Genomic DNA, 18469 nt, shown 5'->3' with positions numbered 1-18469 from the left:
TTTTTATAGCACGTGTTTCAAACGTCCCGGTTTGGGGTTTCCGAATTAGGGTTTCGATTTAAAGCCCTTTTTTAGTGCTTTATACACTCCATTTCTTCGACATTCTATTCTAAATCATCATGCCTAAGCATTCCCCACAAACGTTTCTTAAAACATGGACAATTACTCGGTTTTTTTAGCACGTTTTTCAAACGTCCCGATTTGGGGTTTCTGAATTAGGGTTTGGATTTTAAGCACCTTTTTACTGCTTTATACCCTCCATTTCTTCGACATTCTATTCTAAATCGTCATGCCTAATCATTCCCCAAAAAAAGTTCTTAAAACATGGACAATTAATAAGTTTTTTAGCACGTGTTTCAAACGTCCCGGTTTGGGGTTTCCGAATTAGGATTTCGATTTTAAGCACTTCTTACTTCTTTATACACTCGGTTTATTCGACATTCTCTTCTACGTCATCATGCCTAATCATTCCCCCCCGAAAGTTTCTTAAAACATGGACAGTTACTCGGTTTTTTAGCACGTGTTTCAAACGTCCCGGTTTGGGGCTTCCGAATCAGGGTTTCGATTTTAAGCACTTTTTTTCTTCTTTATACACTCAGTTTCTTCGAAATTCTCTTATAAATTATCATGCCTAATCATTCCCCACAAAAGGTTCTTAAAACATGGACAGTTACTCAGTTTTTTAGCACGTGTTTCAAACGTCCTGGTTTGGGGTTTCTGAATTAGCGTTTCGATTTTAAGCACTTTTTTACAGCGTTATACACTCCGTTTCTTCGACATTCTATTCTAAATCATCATGCTTAATCATTCCCCACAAAAGGTTCTTAAAACATGGACAGTTACTCGGTTTTTTTAGCACGTGTTTCAAACGTTCCTGTTTCGGGTTTCCGAATTAGGATTTCGATTTTAATCACGTTTTACTGCTTTATACACTCGGTTTCTTCGACATTCTCTTCTAAATCATCATGCCTAATCATTCCCCATAAAAGTGTCGAAAAACATGGACAGTTACTCGGTTTTTGTAGTACTTATTTCGAACGTACCGGTTTGGGGTTTCCGAATTAGGGTTACGATTTCAAGCATTTTTTTACTGCTTTCTTCGACATTCTATTCTAAATCATCATGCCTAATCATTCCCCATGAAAGTTTCGAAAAACATGGACAGTTACTGGATTATTTTAGCACGTGTTTCAAACGTCCCAGTTTCGGGTTTCCGAATTAGGGTTTCGATTTGAAGCACTTTTTTACTCCTTTATACACTCTGTTTCTTCAACATTCTGTAAATCATCATTGCTAATCATTCCCCACAAAAGATTCTTAAAACATGGACAGTTACTCGATTTTTTTAGCACCTGTTTCAAACGTCCCGGTTTGGGGGTTTCAGAATTACGATTTCGATTTTAAGCATTTTTTTACTGCTTTATACACTCCGTTTCTTCAACATTCTATTCTAATCAGTATGCCTATTCATTCCCCAGAAAAGTTTTGAAAACACATGGACAGTTCCCCGATTTTTGTAGCACGTGTTTCAAACGTCCCGGTTTGGGGTTTCCGAAGTAGGGTTTCGATTTTAAGCACTTTTTTACTGCTTTATACACTCCGTTTCTTCAAATTATATTCTAAATCATCATGACTCATCATTCCCTAAAAAAGTTTCGAAAAACATGGACAGTTACTCGGTTTTTTAGCACGTGTTTCAAACGTCCCGGTTTGGGGTTTCCGAATTAGGGTTTAAATTTTAAGCACTTTTTTTATTGATTTATACACTCCGTTTCTTCGACATTCTATTCTTAATCATCAAGCCTAATCATTCCTCATAAAAATTTCGAAAAACATGGACAGTTTATCGGTTTTTATAGCACGTGTTTCAAACGTCTCGGTTTGGGGTTTCCGAATTAGGGTTTCGATTTAAAGCCCTTTTTTAGTGCTTTATACACTCCATTTCTTCGACATTCTATTCTAAATCATCATGCCTAAGCATTCCCCACAAACGTTTCTTAAAACATGGACAATTACTCGGTTTTTTTAGCACGTTTTTCAAACGTCCCGATTTGGGGTTTCTGAATTAGGGTTTGGATTTTAAGCACCTTTTTACTGCTTTATACCCTCCATTTCTTCGACATTCTATTCTAAATCGTCATGCCTAATCATTCCCCAAAAAAAGTTCTTAAAACATGGACAATTAATAAGTTTTTTAGCACGTGTTTCAAACGTCCCGGTTTGGGGTTTCCGAATTAGGATTTCGATTTTAAGCACTTCTTACTTCTTTATACACTCGGTTTATTCGACATGCTCTTCTACGTCATCATGCCTAATCATTCCCCCCCGAAAGTTTCTTAAAACATGGACAGTTACTCGGTTTTTTAGCACGTGTTTCAAACGTCCCGGTTTGGGGCTTCCGAATCAGGGTTTCGATTTTAAGCACTTTTTTTCTTCTTTATACACTCAGTTTCTTCGAAATTCTCTTATAAATTATCATGCCTAATCATTCCCCACAAAAGGTTCTTAAAACATGGACAGTTACTCAGTTTTTTAGCACGTGTTTCAAACGTCCTGGTTTGGGGTTTCTGAATTAGCGTTTCGATTTTAAGCACTTTTTTACAGCGTTATACACTCCGTTTCTTCGACATTCTATTCTAAATCATCATGCTTAATCATTCCCCACAAAAGGTTCTTAAAACATGGACAGTTACTCGGTTTTTTTAGCACGTGTTTCAAACGTTCCTGTTTCGGGTTTCCGAATTAGGATTTCGATTTTAATCACGTTTTACTGCTTTATACACTCGGTTTCTTCGACATTCTCTTCTAAATCATCATGCCTAATCATTCCCCATAAAAGTGTCGAAAAACATGGACAGTTACTCGGTTTTTGTAGTACTTATTTCGAACGTACCGGTTTGGGGTTTCCGAATTAGGGTTACGATTTCAAGCATTTTTTTACTGCTTTCTTCGACATTCTATTCTAAATCATCATGCCTAATCATTCCCCATGAAAGTTTCGAAAAACATGGACAGTTACTGGATTATTTTAGCACGTGTTTCAAACGTCCCAGTTTCGGGTTTCCGAATTAGGGTTTCGATTTGAAGCACTTTTTTACTCCTTTATACACTCTGTTTCTTCAACATTCTGTAAATCATCATTGCTAATCATTCCCCACAAAAGATTCTTAAAACATGGACAGTTACTCGATTTTTTTAGCACCTGTTTCAAACGTCCCGGTTTGGGGTTTCAGAATTACGATTTCGATTTTAAGCATTTTTTTACTGCTTTATACACTCCGTTTCTTCAACATTCTATTCTAATCAGTATGCCTATTCATTCCCCAGAAAAGTTTTGAAAACACATGGACAGTTCCCCGATTTTTGTAGCACGTGTTTCAAACGTCCCGGTTTGGGGTTTCCGAAGTAGGGTTTCGATTTTAAGCACTTTTTTACTGCTTTATACACTCCGTTTCTTCAAATTATATTCTAAATCATCATGACTCATCATTCCCTAAAAAAGTTTCGAAAAACATGGACAGTTACTCGGTTTTTTAGCACGTGTTTCAAACGTCCCGGTTTGGGGTTTCCGAATTAGGGTTTAAATTTTAAGCACTTTTTTTATTGATTTATACACTCCGTTTCTTCGACATTCTATTCTTAATCATCAAGCCTAATCATTCCTCATAAAAATTTCGAAAAACATGGACAGTTTATCGGTTTTTATAGCACGTGTTTCAAACGTCCCGGTTTGGGGTTTCCGAATTAGGGTTTCGATTTAAAGCCCTTTTTTAGTGCTTTATACACTCCATTTCTTCGACATTCTATTCTAAATCATCATGCCTAAGCATTCCCCACAAACGTTTCTTAAAACATGGACAATTACTCGGTTTTTTTAGCACGTTTTTCAAACGTCCCGATTTGGGGTTTCTGAATTAGGGTTTGGATTTTAAGCACCTTTTTACTGCTTTATACCCTCCATTTCTTCGACATTCTATTCTAAATCGTCATGCCTAATCATTCCCCAAAAAAAGTTCTTAAAACATGGACAATTAATAAGTTTTTTAGCACGTGTTTCAAACGTCCCGGTTTGGGGTTTCCGAATTAGGATTTCGATTTTAAGCACTTCTTACTTCTTTATACACTCGGTTTATTCGACATTCTCTTCTACGTCATCATGCCTAATCATTCCCCCCCGAAAGTTTCTTAAAACATGGACAGTTACTCGGTTTTTTAGCACGTGTTTCAAACGTCCCGGTTTGGGGCTTCCGAATCAGGGTTTCGATTTTAAGCACTTTTTTTCTTCTTTATACACTCAGTTTCTTCGAAATTCTCTTATAAATTATCATGCCTAATCATTCCCCACAAAAGGTTCTTAAAACATGGACAGTTACTCAGTTTTTTAGCACGTGTTTCAAACGTCCTGGTTTGGGGTTTCTGAATTAGCGTTTCGATTTTAAGCACTTTTTTACAGCGTTATACACTCCGTTTCTTCGACATTCTATTCTAAATCATCATGCTTAATCATTCCCCACAAAAGGTTCTTAAAACATGGACAGTTACTCGGTTTTTTTAGCACGTGTTTCAAACGTTCCTGTTTCGGGTTTCCGAATTAGGATTTCGATTTTAATCACGTTTTACTGCTTTATACACTCGGTTTCTTCGACATTCTCTTCTAAATCATCATGCCTAATCATTCCCCATAAAAGTGTCGAAAAACATGGACAGTTACTCGGTTTTTGTAGTACTTATTTCGAACGTACCGGTTTAGGGTTTCCGAATTAGGGTTACGATTTCAAGCATTTTTTTACTGCTTTCTTCGACATTCTATTCTAAATCATCATGCCTAATCATTCCCCATGAAAGTTTCGAAAAACATGGACAGTTACTGGATTATTTTAGCACGTGTTTCAAACGTCCCAGTTTCGGGTTTCCGAATTAGGGTTTCGATTTAAAGCACTTTTTTACTCCTTTATACACTCTGTTTCTTCAACATTCTGTAAATCATCATTGCTAATCATTCCCCACAAAAGATTCTTAAAACATGGACAGTTACTCGATTTTTTTAGCACCTGTTTCAAACGTCCCGGTTTGGGGGTTTCAGAATTACGATTTCGATTTTAAGCATTTTTTTACTGCTTTATACACTCCGTTTCTTCAACATTCTATTCTAATCAGTATGCCTATTCATTCCCCAGAAAAGTTTTGAAAACACATGGACAGTTCCCCGATTTTTGTAGCACGTGTTTCAAACGTCCCGGTTTGGGGTTTCCGAAGTAGGGTTTCGATTTTAAGCACTTTTTTACTGCTTTATACACTCCGTTTCTTCAAATTATATTCTAAATCATCATGACTCATCATTCCCTAAAAAAGTTTCGAAAAACATGGACAGTTACTCGGTTTTTTAGCACGTGTTTCAAACGTCCCGGTTTGGGGTTTCCGAATTAGGGTTTAAATTTTAAGCACTTTTTTTATTGATTTATACACTCCGTTTCTTCGACATTCTATTCTTAATCATCAAGCCTAATCATTCCTCATAAAAATTTCGAAAAACATGGACAGTTTATCGGTTTTTATAGCACGTGTTTCAAACGTCTCGGTTTGGGGTTTCCGAATTAGGGTTTCGATTTAAAGCCCTTTTTTAGTGCTTTATACACTCCATTTCTTCGACATTCTATTCTAAATCATCATGCCTAAGCATTCCCCACAAACGTTTCTTAAAACATGGACAATTACTCGGTTTTTTTAGCACGTTTTTCAAACGTCCCGATTTGGGGTTTCTGAATTAGGGTTTGGATTTTAAGCACCTTTTTACTGCTTTATACCCTCCATTTCTTCGACATTCTATTCTAAATCGTCATGCCTAATCATTCCCCAAAAAAAGTTCTTAAAACATGGACAATTAATAAGTTTTTTAGCACGTGTTTCAAACGTCCCGGTTTGGGGTTTCCGAATTAGGATTTCGATTTTAAGCACTTCTTACTTCTTTATACACTCGGTTTATTCGACATGCTCTTCTACGTCATCATGCCTAATCATTCCCCCCCGAAAGTTTCTTAAAACATGGACAGTTACTCGGTTTTTTAGCACGTGTTTCAAACGTCCCGGTTTGGGGCTTCCGAATCAGGGTTTCGATTTTAAGCACTTTTTTTCTTCTTTATACACTCAGTTTCTTCGAAATTCTCTTATAAATTATCATGCCTAATCATTCCCCACAAAAGGTTCTTAAAACATGGACAGTTACTCAGTTTTTTAGCACATGTTTCAAACGTCCTGGTTTGGGGTTTCTGAATTAGCGTTTCGATTTTAAGCACTTTTTTACAGCGTTATACACTCCGTTTCTTCGACATTCTATTCTAAATCATCATGCTTAATCATTCCCCACAAAAGGTTCTTAAAACATGGACAGTTACTCGGTTTTTTTAGCACGTGTTTCAAACGTTCCTGTTTCGGGTTTCCGAATTAGGATTTCGATTTTAATCACGTTTTACTGCTTTATACACTCGGTTTCTTCGACATTCTCTTCTAAATCATCATGCCTAATCATTCCCCATAAAAGTGTCGAAAAACATGGACAGTTACTCGGTTTTTGTAGTACTTATTTCGAACGTACCGGTTTGGGGTTTCCGAATTAGGGTTACGATTTCAAGCATTTTTTTACTGCTTTCTTCGACATTCTATTCTAAATCATCATGCCTAATCATTCCCCATGAAAGTTTCGAAAAACATGGACAGTTACTGGATTATTTTAGCACGTGTTTCAAACGTCCCAGTTTCGGGTTTCCGAATTAGGGTTTCGATTTGAAGCACTTTTTTACTCCTTTATACACTCTGTTTCTTCAACATTCTGTAAATCATCATTGCTAATCATTCCCCACAAAAGATTCTTAAAACATGGACAGTTACTCGATTTTTTTAGCACCTGTTTCAAACGTCCCGGTTTGGGGTTTCAGAATTACGATTTCGATTTTAAGCATTTTTTTACTGCTTTATACACTCCGTTTCTTCAACATTCTATTCTAATCAGTATGCCTATTCATTCCCCAGAAAAGTTTTGAAAACACATGGACAGTTCCCCGATTTTTGTAGCACGTGTTTCAAACGTCCCGGTTTGGGGTTTCCGAAGTAGGGTTTCGATTTTAAGCACTTTTTTACTGCTTTATACACTCCGTTTCTTCAAATTATATTCTAAATCATCATGACTCATCATTCCCTAAAAAAGTTTCGAAAAACATGGACAGTTACTCGGTTTTTTAGCACGTGTTTCAAACGTCCCGGTTTGGGGTTTCCGAATTAGGGTTTAAATTTTAAGCACTTTTTTTATTGATTTATACACTCCGTTTCTTCGACATTCTATTCTTAATCATCAAGCCTAATCATTCCTCGTAAAAATTTCGAAAAACATGGACAGTTTATCGGTTTTTATAGCACGTGTTTCAAACGTCCCGGTTTGGGGTTTCCGAATTAGGGTTTCGATTTAAAGCCCTTTTTTAGTGCTTTATACACTCCATTTCTTCGACATTCTATTCTAAATCATCATGCCTAAGCATTCCCCACAAACGTTTCTTAAAACATGGACAATTACTCGGTTTTTTTAGCACGTTTTTCAAACGTCCCGATTTGGGGTTTCTGAATTAGGGTTTGGATTTTAAGCACCTTTTTACTGCTTTATACCCTCCATTTCTTCGACATTCTATTCTAAATCGTCATGCCTAATCATTCCCCAAAAAAAGTTCTTAAAACATGGACAATTAATAAGTTTTTTAGCACGTGTTTCAAACGTCCCGGTTTGGGGTTTCCGAATTAGGATTTCGATTTTAAGCACTTCTTACTTCTTTATACACTCGGTTTATTCGACATGCTCTTCTACGTCATCATGCCTAATCATTCCCCCCCGAAAGTTTCTTAAAACATGGACAGTTACTCGGTTTTTTAGCACGTGTTTCAAACGTCCCGGTTTGGGGCTTCCGAATCAGGGTTTCGATTTTAAGCACTTTTTTTCTTCTTTATACACTCAGTTTCTTCGAAATTCTCTTATAAATTATCATGCCTAATCATTCCCCACAAAAGGTTCTTAAAACATGGACAGTTACTCAGTTTTTTAGCACATGTTTCAAACGTCCTGGTTTGGGGTTTCTGAATTAGCGTTTCGATTTTAAGCACTTTTTTACAGCGTTATACACTCCGTTTCTTCGACATTCTATTCTAAATCATCATGCTTAATCATTCCCCACAAAAGGTTCTTAAAACATGGACAGTTACTCGGTTTTTTTAGCACGTGTTTCAAACGTTCCTGTTTCGGGTTTCCGAATTAGGATTTCGATTTTAATCACGTTTTACTGCTTTATACACTCGGTTTCTTCGACATTCTCTTCTAAATCATCATGCCTAATCATTCCCCATAAAAGTGTCGAAAAACATGGACAGTTACTCGGTTTTTGTAGTACTTATTTCGAACGTACCGGTTTGGGGTTTCCGAATTAGGGTTACGATTTCAAGCATTTTTTTACTGCTTTCTTCGACATTCTATTCTAAATCATCATGCCTAATCATTCCCCATGAAAGTTTCGAAAAACATGGACAGTTACTGGATTATTTTAGCACGTGTTTCAAACGTCCCAGTTTCGGGTTTCCGAATTAGGGTTTCGATTTGAAGCACTTTTTTACTCCTTTATACACTCTGTTTCTTCAACATTCTGTAAATCATCATTGCTAATCATTCCCCACAAAAGATTCTTAAAACATGGACAGTTACTCGATTTTTTTAGCACCTGTTTCAAACGTCCCGGTTTGGGGTTTCAGAATTACGATTTCGATTTTAAGCATTTTTTTACTGCTTTATACACTCCGTTTCTTCAACATTCTATTCTAATCAGTATGCCTATTCATTCCCCAGAAAAGTTTTGAAAACACATGGACAGTTCCCCGATTTTTGTAGCACGTGTTTCAAACGTCCCGGTTTGGGGTTTCCGAAGTAGGGTTTCGATTTTAAGCACTTTTTTACTGCTTTATACACTCCGTTTCTTCAAATTATATTCTAAATCATCATGACTCATCATTCCCTAAAAAAGTTTCGAAAAACATGGACAGTTACTCGGTTTTTTAGCACGTGTTTCAAACGTCCCGGTTTGGGGTTTCCGAATTAGGGTTTAAATTTTAAGCACTTTTTTTATTGATTTATACACTCCGTTTCTTCGACATTCTATTCTTAATCATCAAGCCTAATCATTCCTCGTAAAAATTTCGAAAAACATGGACAGTTTATCGGTTTTTATAGCACGTGTTTCAAACGTCCCGGTTTGGGGTTTCCGAATTAGGGTTTCGATTTAAAGCCCTTTTTTAGTGCTTTATACACTCCATTTCTTCGACATTCTATTCTAAATCATCATGCCTAAGCATTCCCCACAAACGTTTCTTAAAACATGGACAATTACTCGGTTTTTTTAGCACGTTTTTCAAACGTCCCGATTTGGGGTTTCTGAATTAGGGTTTGGATTTTAAGCACCTTTTTACTGCTTTATACCCTCCATTTCTTCGACATTCTATTCTAAATCGTCATGCCTAATCATTCCCCAAAAAAAGTTCTTAAAACATGGACAATTAATAAGTTTTTTAGCACGTGTTTCAAACGTCCCGGTTTGGGGTTTCCGAATTAGGATTTCGATTTTAAGCACTTCTTACTTCTTTATACACTCGGTTTATTCGACATTCTCTTCTACGTCATCATGCCTAATCATTCCCCCCCGAAAGTTTCTTAAAACATGGACAGTTACTCGGTTTTTTAGCACGTGTTTCAAACGTCCCGGTTTGGAGCTTCCGAATCAGGGTTTCGATTTTAAGCACTTTTTTTCTTCTTTATACACTCAGTTTCTTCGAAATTCTCTTATAAATTATCATGCCTAATCATTCCCCACAAAAGGTTCTTAAAACATGGACAGTTACTCAGTTTTTTAGCACGTGTTTCAAACGTCCTGGTTTGGGGTTTCTGAATTAGCGTTTCGATTTTAAGCACTTTTTTACAGCGTTATACACTCCGTTTCTTCGACATTCTATTCTAAATCATCATGCTTAATCATTCCCCACAAAAGGTTCTTAAAACATGGACAGTTACTCGGTTTTTTTAGCACGTGTTTCAAACGTTCCTGTTTCGGGTTTCCGAATTAGGATTTCGATTTTAATCACGTTTTACTGCTTTATACACTCGGTTTCTTCGACATTCTCTTCTAAATCATCATGCCTAATCATTCCCCATAAAAGTGTCGAAAAACATGGACAGTTACTCGGTTTTTGTAGTACTTATTTCGAACGTACCGGTTTGGGGTTTCCGAATTAGGGTTACGATTTCAAGCATTTTTTTACTGCTTTCTTCGACATTCTATTCTAAATCATCATGCCTAATCATTCCCCATGAAAGTTTCGAAAAACATGGACAGTTACTGGATTATTTTAGCACGTGTTTCAAACGTCCCAGTTTCGGGTTTCCGAATTAGGGTTTCGATTTGAAGCACTTTTTTACTCCTTTATACACTCTGTTTCTTCAACATTCTGTAAATCATCATTGCTAATCATTCCCCACAAAAGATTCTTAAAACATGGACAGTTACTCGATTTTTTTAGCACCTGTTTCAAACGTCCCGGTTTGGGGTTTCAGAATTACGATTTCGATTTTAAGCATTTTTTTACTGCTTTATACACTCCGTTTCTTCAACATTCTATTCTAATCAGTATGCCTATTCATTCCCCAGAAAAGTTTTGAAAACACATGGACAGTTCCCCGATTTTTGTAGCACGTGTTTCAAACGTCCCGGTTTGGGGTTTCCGAAGTAGGGTTTCGATTTTAAGCACTTTTTTACTGCTTTATACACTCCGTTTCTTCAAATTATATTCTAAATCATCATGACTCATCATTCCCTAAAAAAGTTTCGAAAAACATGGACAGTTACTCGGTTTTTTAGCACGTGTTTCAAACGTCCCGGTTTGGGGTTTCCGAATTAGGGTTTAAATTTTAAGCACTTTTTTTATTGATTTATACACTCCGTTTCTTCGACATTCTATTCTTAATCATCAAGCCTAATCATTCCTCGTAAAAATTTCGAAAAACATGGACAGTTTATCGGTTTTTATAGCACGTGTTTCAAACGTCCCGGTTTGGGGTTTCCGAATTAGGGTTTCGATTTAAAGCCCTTTTTTAGTGCTTTATACACTCCATTTCTTCGACATTCTATTCTTAATCATCATGCCTAAGCATTCCCCACAAACGTTTCTTAAAACATGGACAATTACTCGGTTTTTTTAGCACGTTTTTCAAACGTCCCGATTTGGGGTTTCTGAATTAGGGTTTGGATTTTAAGCACCTTTTTACTGCTTTATACCCTCCATTTCTTCGACATTCTATTCTAAATCGTCATGCCTAATCATTCCCCAAAAAAAGTTCTTAAAACATGGACAATTAATAAGTTTTTTAGCACGTGTTTCAAACGTCCCGGTTTGGGGTTTCCGAATTAGGATTTCGATTTTAAGCACTTCTTACTTCTTTATACACTCGGTTTATTCGACATTCTCTTCTACGTCATCATGCCTAATCATTCCCCCCCGAAAGTTTCTTAAAACATGGACAGTTACTCGGTTTTTTAGCACGTGTTTCAAACGTCCCGGTTTGGGGCTTCCGAATCAGGGTTTCGATTTTAAGCACTTTTTTTCTTCTTTATACACTCAGTTTCTTCGAAATTCTCTTATAAATTATCATGCCTAATCATTCCCCACAAAAGGTTCTTAAAACATGGACAGTTACTCAGTTTTTTAGCACGTGTTTCAAACGTCCTGGTTTGGGGTTTCTGAATTAGCGTTTCGATTTTAAGCACTTTTTTACAGCGTTATACACTCCGTTTCTTCGACATTCTATTCTAAATCATCATGCTTAATCATTCCCCACAAAAGGTTCTTAAAACATGGACAGTTACTCGGTTTTTTTAGCACGTGTTTCAAACGTTCCTGTTTCGGGTTTCCGAATTAGGATTTCGATTTTAATCACGTTTTACTGCTTTATACACTCGGTTTCTTCGACATTCTCTTCTAAATCATCATGCCTAATCATTCCCCATAAAAGTGTCGAAAAACATGGACAGTTACTCGGTTTTTGTAGTACTTATTTCGAACGTACCGGTTTGGGGTTTCCGAATTAGGGTTACGATTTCAAGCATTTTTTTACTGCTTTCTTCGACATTCTATTCTAAATCATCATGCCTAATCATTCCCCATGAAAGTTTCGAAAAACATGGACAGTTACTGGATTATTTTAGCACGTGTTTCAAACGTCCCAGTTTCGGGTTTCCGAATTAGGGTTTCGATTTGAAGCACTTTTTTACTCCTTTATACACTCTGTTTCTTCAACATTCTGTAAATCATCATTGCTAATCATTCCCCACAAAAGATTCTTAAAACATGGACAGTTACTCGATTTTTTTAGCACCTGTTTCAAACGTCCCGATTTGGGGTTTCAGAATTACGATTTCGATTTTAAGCATTTTTTTACTGCTTTATACACTCCGTTTCTTCAACATTCTATTCTAATCAGTATGCCTATTCATTCCCCAGAAAAGTTTTGAAAACACATGGACAGTTCCCCGATTTTTGTAGCACGTGTTTCAAACGTCCCGGTTTGGGGTTTCCGAAGTAGGGTTTCGATTTTAAGCACTTTTTTACTGCTTTATACACTCCGTTTCTTCAAATTATATTCTAAATCATCATGACTCATCATTCCCTAAAAAAGTTTCGAAAAACATGGACAGTTACTCGGTTTTTTAGCACGTGTTTCAAACGTCCCGGTTTGGGGTTTCCGAATTAGGGTTTAAATTTTAAGCACTTTTTTTATTGATTTATACACTCCGTTTCTTCGACATTCTATTCTTAATCATCAAGCCTAATCATTCCTCGTAAAAATTTCGAAAAACATGGACAGTTTATCGGTTTTTATAGCACGTGTTTCAAACGTCCCGGTTTGGGGTTTCCGAATTAGGGTTTCGATTTAAAGCCCTTTTTTAGTGCTTTATACACTCCATTTCTTCGACATTCTATTCTTAATCATCATGCCTAAGCATTCCCCACAAACGTTTCTTAAAACATGGACAATTACTCGGTTTTTTTAGCACGTTTTTCAAACGTCCCGATTTGGGGTTTCTGAATTAGGGTTTGGATTTTAAGCACCTTTTTACTGCTTTATACCCTCCATTTCTTCGACATTCTATTCTAAATCGTCATGCCTAATCATTCCCCAAAAAAAGTTCTTAAAACATGGACAATTAATAAGTTTTTTAGCACGTGTTTCAAACGTCCCGGTTTGGGGTTTCCGAATTAGGATTTCGATTTTAAGCACTTCTTACTTCTTTATACACTCGGTTTATTCGACATTCTCTTCTACGTCATCATGCCTAATCATTCCCCCCCGAAAGTTTCTTAAAACATGGACAGTTACTCGGTTTTTTAGCACGTGTTTCAAACGTCCCGGTTTGGGGCTTCCGAATCAGGGTTTCGATTTTAAGCACTTTTTTTCTTCTTTATACACTCAGTTTCTTCGAAATTCTCTTATAAATTATCATGCCTAATCATTCCCCACAAAAGGTTCTTAAAACATGGACAGTTACTCAGTTTTTTAGCACGTGTTTCAAACGTCCTGGTTTGGGGTTTCTGAATTAGCGTTTCGATTTTAAGCACTTTTTTACAGCGTTATACACTCCGTTTCTTCGACATTCTATTCTAAATCATCATGCTTAATCATTCCCCACAAAAGGTTCTTAAAACATGGACAGTTACTCGGTTTTTTTAGCACGTGTTTCAAACGTTCCTGTTTCGGGTTTCCGAATTAGGATTTCGATTTTAATCACGTTTTACTGCTTTATACACTCGGTTTCTTCGACATTCTCTTCTAAATCATCATGCCTAATCATTCCCCATAAAAGTGTCGAAAAACATGGACAGTTACTCGGTTTTTGTAGTACTTATTTCGAACGTACCGGTTTGGGGTTTCCGAATTAGGGTTACGATTTCAAGCATTTTTTTACTGCTTTCTTCGACATTCTATTCTAAATCATCATGCCTAATCATTCCCCATGAAAGTTTCGAAAAACATGGACAGTTACTGGATTATTTTAGCACGTGTTTCAAACGTCCCAGTTTCGGGTTTCCGAATTAGGGTTTCGATTTGAAGCACTTTTTTACTCCTTTATACACTCTGTTTCTTCAACATTCTGTAAATCATCATTGCTAATCATTCCCCACAAAAGATTCTTAAAACATGGACAGTTACTCGATTTTTTTAGCACCTGTTTCAAACGTCCCGGTTTGGGGTTTCAGAATTACGATTTCGATTTTAAGCATTTTTTTACTGCTTTATACACTCCGTTTCTTCAACATTCTATTCTAATCAGTATGCCTATTCATTCCCCAGAAAAGTTTTGAAAACACATGGACAGTTCCCCGATTTTTGTAGCACGTGTTTCAAACGTCCCGGTTTGGGGTTTCCGAAGTAGGGTTTCGATTTTAAGCACTTTTTTACTGCTTTATACACTCCGTTTCTTCAAATTATATTCTAAATCATCATGACTCATCATTCCCTAAAAAAGTTTCGAAAAACATGGACAGTTACTCGGTTTTTTAGCACGTGTTTCAAACGTCCCGGTTTGGGGTTTCCGAATTAGGGTTTAAATTTTAAGCACTTTTTTTATTGATTTATACACTCCGTTTCTTCGACATTCTATTCTTAATCATCAAGCCTAATCATTCCTCGTAAAAATTTCGAAAAACATGGACAGTTTATCGGTTTTTATAGCACGTGTTTCAAACGTCCCGGTTTGGGGTTTCCGAATTAGGGTTTCGATTTAAAGCCCTTTTTTAGTGCTTTATACACTCCATTTCTTCGACATTCTATTCTAAATCATCATGCCTAAGCATTCCCCACAAACGTTTCTTAAAACATGGACAATTACTCGGTTTTTTTAGCACGTTTTTCAAACGTCCCGATTTGGGGTTTCTGAATTAGGGTTTGGATTTTAAGCACCTTTTTACTGCTTTATACCCTCCATTTCTTCGACATTCTATTCTAAATCGTCATGCCTAATCATTCCCCAAAAAAAGTTCTTAAAACATGGACAATTAATAAGTTTTTTAGCACGTGTTTCAAACGTCCCGGTTTGGGGTTTCCGAATTAGGATTTCGATTTTAAGCACTTCTTACTTCTTTATACACTCGGTTTATTCGACATTCTCTTCTACGTCATCATGCCTAATCATTCCCCCCCGAAAGTTTCTTAAAACATGGACAGTTACTCGGTTTTTTAGCACGTGTTTCAAACGTCCCGGTTTGGAGCTTCCGAATCAGGGTTTCGATTTTAAGCACTTTTTTTCTTCTTTATACACTCAGTTTCTTCGAAATTCTCTTATAAATTATCATGCCTAATCATTCCCCACAAAAGGTTCTTAAAACATGGACAGTTACTCAGTTTTTTAGCACGTGTTTCAAACGTCCTGGTTTGGGGTTTCTGAATTAGCGTTTCGATTTTAAGCACTTTTTTACAGCGTTATACACTCCGTTTCTTCGACATTCTATTCTAAATCATCATGCTTAATCATTCCCCACAAAAGGTTCTTAAAACATGGACAGTTACTCGGTTTTTTTAGCACGTGTTTCAAACGTTCCTGTTTCGGGTTTCCGAATTAGGATTTCGATTTTAATCACGTTTTACTGCTTTATACACTCGGTTTCTTCGACATTCTCTTCTAAATCATCATGCCTAATCATTCCCCATAAAAGTGTCGAAAAACATGGACAGTTACTCGGTTTTTGTAGTACTTATTTCGAACGTACCGGTTTGGGGTTTCCGAATTAGGGTTACGATTTCAAGCATTTTTTTACTGCTTTCTTCGACATTCTATTCTAAATCATCATGCCTAATCATTCCCCATGAAAGTTTCGAAAAACATGGACAGTTACTGGATTATTTTAGCACGTGTTTCAAACGTCCCAGTTTCGGGTTTCCGAATTAGGGTTTCGATTTGAAGCACTTTTTTACTCCTTTATACACTCTGTTTCTTCAACATTCTGTAAATCATCATTGCTAATCATTCCCCACAAAAGATTCTTAAAACATGGACAGTTACTCGATTTTTTTAGCACCTGTTTCAAACGTCCCGATTTGGGGTTTCAGAATTACGATTTCGATTTTAAGCATTTTTTTACTGCTTTATACACTCCGTTTCTTCAACATTCTATTCTAATCAGTATGCCTATTCATTCCCCAGAAAAGTTTTGAAAACACATGGACAGTTCCCCGATTTTTGTAGCACGTGTTTCAAACGTCCCGGTTTGGGGTTTCCGAAGTAGGGTTTCGATTTTAAGCACTTTTTTACTGCTTTATACACTCCGTTTCTTCAAATTATATTCTAAATCATCATGACTCATCATTCCCTAAAAAAGTTTCGAAAAACATGGACAGTTACTCGGTTTTTTAGCACGTGTTTCAAACGTCCCGGTTTGGGGTTTCCGAATTAGGGTTTAAATTTTAAGCACTTTTTTTATTGATTTATACACTCCGTTTCTTCGACATTCTATTCTTAATCATCAAGCCTAATCATTCCTCGTAAAAATTTCGAAAAACATGGACAGTTTATCGGTTTTTATAGCACGTGTTTCAAACGTCCCGGTTTGGGGTTTCCGAATTAGGGTTTCGATTTAAAGCCCTTTTTTAGTGCTTTATACACTCCATTTCTTCGACATTCTATTCTTAATCATCATGCCTAAGCATTCCCCACAAACGTTTCTTAAAACATGGACAATTACTCGGTTTTTTTAGCACGTTTTTCAAACGTCCCGATTTGGGGTTTCTGAATTAGGGTTTGGATTTTAAGCACCTTTTTACTGCTTTATACCCTCCATTTCTTCGACATTCTATTCTAAATCGTCATGCCTAATCATTCCCCAAAAAAAGTTCTTAAAACATGGACAATTAATAAGTTTTTTAGCACGTGTTTCAAACGTCCCGGTTTGGGGTTTCCGAATTAGGATTTCGATTTTAAGCACTTCTTACTTCTTTATACACTCGGTTTATTCGACATTCTCTTCTACGTCATCATGCCTAATCATTCCCCCCCGAAAGTTTCTTAAAACATGGACAGTTACTCGGTTTTTTAGCACGTGTTTCAAACGTCCCGGTTTGGGGCTTCCGAATCAGGGTTTCGATTTTAAGCACTTTTTTTCTTCTTTATACACTCAGTTTCTTCGAAATTCTCTTATAAATTATCATGCCTAATCATTCCCCACAAAAGGTTCTTAAAACATGGACAGTTACTCAGTTTTTTAGCACGTGTTTCAAACGTCCTGGTTTGGGGTTTCTGAATTAGCGTTTCGATTTTAAGCACTTTTTTACAGCGTTATACACTCCGTTTCTTCGACATTCTATTCTAAATCATCATGCTTAATCATTCCCCACAAAAGGTTCTTAAAACATGGACAGTTACTCGGTTTTTTTAGCACGTGTTTCAAACGTTCCTGTTTCGGGTTTCCGAATTAGGATTTCGATTTTAATCACGTTTTACTGCTTTATACACTCGGTTTCTTCGACATTCTCTTCTAAATCATCATGCCTAATCATTCCCCATAAAAGTGTCGAAAAACATGGACAGTTACTCGGTTTTTGTAGTACTTATTTCGAACGTACCGGTTTGGGGTTTCCGAATTAGGGTTACGATTTCAAGCATTTTTTTACTGCTTTCTTCGACATTCTATTCTAAATCATCATGCCTAATCATTCCCCATGAAAGTTTCGAAAAACATGGACAGTTACTGGATTATTTTAGCACGTGTTTCAAACGTCCCAGTTTCGGGTTTCCGAATTAGGGTTTCGATTTGAAGCACTTTTTTACTCCTTTATACACTCTGTTTCTTCAACATTCTGTAAATCATCATTGCTAATCATTCCCCACAAAAGATTCTTAAAACATGGACAGTTACTCGATTTTTTTAGCACCTGTTTCAAACGTCCCGGTTTGGGGTTTCAGAATTACGATTTCGATTTTAAGCATTTTTTTACTGCTTTATACACTCCGTTTCTTCAACATTCTATTCTAATCAGTATGCCTATTCATTCCCCAGAAAAGTTTTGAAAACACATGGACAGTTCCCCGATTTTTGTAGCACGTGTTTCAAACGTCCCGGTTTGGGGTTTCCGAAGTAGGGTTTCGATTTTAAGCACTTTTTTACTGCTTTATACACTCCGTTTCTTCAAATTATATTCTAAATCATCATGACTCATCATTCCCTAAAAAAGTTTCGAAAAACATGGACAGTTACTCGGTTTTTTAGCACGTGTTTCAAACGTCCCGGTTTGGGGTTTCCGAATTAGGGTTTAAATTTTAAGCACTTTTTTTATTGATTTATACACTCCGTTTCTTCGACATTCTATTCTTAATCATCAAGCCTAATCATTCCTCATAAAAATTTC

The sequence above is a fragment of the Cucurbita pepo genome, chromosome 8, assembly GCF_057944985.1.
Source record: "Cucurbita pepo subsp. pepo isolate OVF chromosome 8, ASM5794498v1, whole genome shotgun sequence".
NCBI classification, from domain to species: Eukaryota; Viridiplantae; Streptophyta; class Magnoliopsida; order Cucurbitales; family Cucurbitaceae; genus Cucurbita; species Cucurbita pepo.
The sequence above is the reverse complement of the archived record's forward strand: the minus strand, read 5'-3'. Positions refer to the sequence as shown.